The sequence below is a fragment of the Callospermophilus lateralis genome, chromosome 16 (assembly GCF_048772815.1).
Source record: "Callospermophilus lateralis isolate mCalLat2 chromosome 16, mCalLat2.hap1, whole genome shotgun sequence".
Classification (NCBI taxonomy): domain Eukaryota; kingdom Metazoa; phylum Chordata; class Mammalia; order Rodentia; family Sciuridae; genus Callospermophilus; species Callospermophilus lateralis.
Window position 1 is genome coordinate 18,067,535 of NC_135320.1, and position 3,275 is coordinate 18,070,809.

General features: G+C 41.2%; 1 pseudogene; it reads left to right on the plus strand.

The window, feature by feature from the left end:
* The first annotated feature begins 1,834 nt into the window (after positions 1–1,834).
* Positions 1,835–2,250, plus strand: LOC143382382 (NADH dehydrogenase [ubiquinone] 1 beta subcomplex subunit 9 pseudogene; annotated as a pseudogene).
* The last annotated feature ends 1,025 nt before the right edge of the window (positions 2,251–3,275 follow it).

Genomic DNA, 3,275 nt, shown 5'->3' on the forward strand with positions numbered 1-3,275 from the left:
AAAATGACCGCCTCTCTCCTGGAGGTTCCAGTAAAATGGTTCCTGTGTTTTACGTACTGTGGTCACATGCTGGTCAAGCTGAACCAAGCACCAAACAGAGGAATGGTTTCTCTGGTCAGATTTTAGTCTTGCAGAAAAGGAAGTGGACTGATAATTGAGGGAATCTTCCGGAAAGAAGTCAGGTATAAAGAATACAAATCCAGAAAGAGGGATTACATTTTAATAGTGAAGTTGAAAATAGTGAAATTTGAATAGTAGTTTTAATAATGAAGTGGTTTTGTCTCCTTTTATTTTATTTCTTTATTTAATTTTTTTTGGCACCAGGAATTGAACCCAGGGGCACTTCTCCACTGAGCTACATCCCCAGCTCTTTTTTTTAAATATTTTATTTAGACAGAAGGCCTCACTGAGTTGCTTAGGGCCTCCCTAAATTGCTGAGGCTGGCTTTGAGCTTGCAATTCTCCTACCTTAGCCACTGTAGTCACTGGGATTGTAGGTAGGCACTACTGCGCCCTGGCAATAGTCAAGTTTTACTAGTGCACTTTAAAAGTCACATGGTAAGTAGCTCTGCGGGGCCTTGACATCAGTCATTTCTGGTGCACTTAAAGACTGCTGTGCTGCCATCCCCAGGGAGTGGTTTAGGACAACAGTTTAGGACGTTTTCTTTCTTCAGTCTCTCATTAACCATTGCTTTCTAGATGGTTGCCTGGGTTCCAGATTTGAACAAGTCCATTTAGAATTAGAGAGGCCAACAGTTGGCTCTTCATGAACTTTGAAGCCCTTGCTAGGGTCATAGAGAAAAGAAGCAGTAGGGAGTAGGGTGGATTGTGAAGGGGTCAGAGGACATACCTTTGTTTAACTGATCCAAGTTTTATCCTATCCTGTTACGTCTAATGGCTCTTGTATTCTGAAATAAGCCATCTGGGCTCTGTATCCCCAGATTCAACCAACTGTAGATTTAAAATATTTGGGGGGAGAAAAGGAAAAGAAAAATGGTATCTGTAATTGATTCTGTAACAGATTATTTTATCTTGTTTTTCTTCCCTAAACAATATATTTTAGCAACCATTTACATAGTACTTATGCTGTATTAGGCATTAAAGTGATCTAGAGATGATTTAAAGCACACGGGAGGATGTATGTAGGTTATGTGAAAATATGCCATTTGATATAAGAAACTTGAGCATCCTCAGATTTTGGTATTCATGAGGGCTGGGGAATCCTGGAACCAATTCCCTGCAGATACAGAGGGACAACTATAAATATATACAATGGAATATTATTCAGTATTTAAAGGAGGAAAATTCCGACAGAGGCTACAACATGGATGTACCTTGAGGACTTTGTGCTAAGTGAAATTGACCAGTCACAAAAGGACAAATAATGTAAGATTTCACTTACATGTGACATGCTGTCATCATCATCACAGGACGATCTCTTTCTGACAGAGGATATAACTGGTGGGGAGGAGGGAGGAGAGGTACATTTCCTCCTTACACCTTAGAGTAGAGGGAGGAAAAGGGAAAAGTGAATGGCACACCTAGAAGATAAGTTGGGTGACAGCCAAGGTATTTGAGGAGCATTAGTTCTGTGCATGAAGTAGAAAGGAGATTTCTGCTGAAACTGAGGGTAGTATGTGAGAAATGTGGGTATAGGAAAATTGCTCTGGAGGCAGCCCTCGTGGCCACTAAGGAGAGCGGAGCCTCGTGATCTTCTCAGTGCCCACCGCTACCTGAACCACCAGCAGAAGATGTTGTGGCTTTATAAGCGGGCACTGTGCCACCTTGAGTTATGGTGTGTCCACAGGGACAAATACCAGTACTTTGCTTGTTTGATGAGAGCGGGACTTGAAGAACACAGGAATGAAAAGGATATGATAAAGGGCACCCAGCTCTTTAGGGAGGCAGAAGAAGAATTCTGGCACAGTCAGCACCCACAGCCATGTCTCTTCCCTGACTCACCTGGGGGCACCTCCTATGAGATATAGGAGTGCTTGCTCCAAGATTCTGGAAAGGTGCTTAAATCACTAGCATCCTTCTGAGAAGGCACTGTATCCTGATTACTTTGCCAAGAGAGAGAGCAGTGGAAGAAATTATGAAGGGAAAGATGGGAGCAAGAGGTTAAGCACCTGCAGGAGGAAACCCCACCAAAGGTCCTAAAACTCAAGCTTTGCCTCCTGCCAGGAAGGTAGGTGATCTGCCCTCACTATGGTGGCACATTGTGACCAGAACACGACATCGGCCCATGTAGAGAGAGAGAGAGAGAGACAAAGGCACCTCACTATTCATGCATGCAAATAAGTTATAGAACATACACACTCTTGCCCTAATAAAAATAACTAAATATAGTCTGGTCCGACTGAGGTATTCTTCTGCTGAAGACTGTTGTGATGTCATTTGTGCCATGTAAAGAAAATTAGTCAGATGTATAACAAATTTTTTACCTTTTTTTCCAGTATTGAGGATTGAACCCAGGATTGGACCAGTGAGTCTTTTTTTATTTTGAGACAGCGTCTCACTAAGTTGCCAACGCTGGCCACGAATTTGCCAGTCTCCTGCCTCAACCTCCCAAGTGGCTGGGACTATGGGTGTGTGCCACTGCACCCGGATGTGATAAGTCATATTGATAGCATGTTATCATTTAGGGAAAACTTGGCAGCACAAGTAGCTAGAAATTTTACTTTTGAGTATTGAGTTAAAGGCTTAATTAGCTGTGGTGACTAGAAGAAATATACAAAGCTTAAAAGAAATACTGAGGACTTCAAAATACTTTTTTGATTTTCTAAGTTTTCCACTAATGGGACTTAGTATTTTTTAGTTTTATTGATTTTATTTTTTTAAATACACGACAGCGGAATGCTTCTTATTACACATATAGAGCACAATTTTTCATATCTTTGTATATAGAGTATGTTCATGCCAATTCATGCCTTTATACATGTACTATGTTTTTTTCTTTGCATTACAATTCTTATTACACATATAAACCACAATTTTTCATATCTCTGTTTATATATAAAGTATGTTGACACCCAAGTCGTGTCTTCATACGTGTACTTTGGATAATGATGTCCATCACATTCCACCGCCCTTGCTAATCCCCTGCCCCCTCCCTGGCCCTCCCACTCCTCTTTCCTATCTAGAATTCATCTAATCCTCCCATGCAAAGGACAACTCTCCCTAATAAAGGACAGTTTACAAACAGGAAAAAAAAAAGAAAAGAAAACTGCTGTGGAATGGAATGTAAGCTCACACATACAGTGGAGCAGTAGGTCC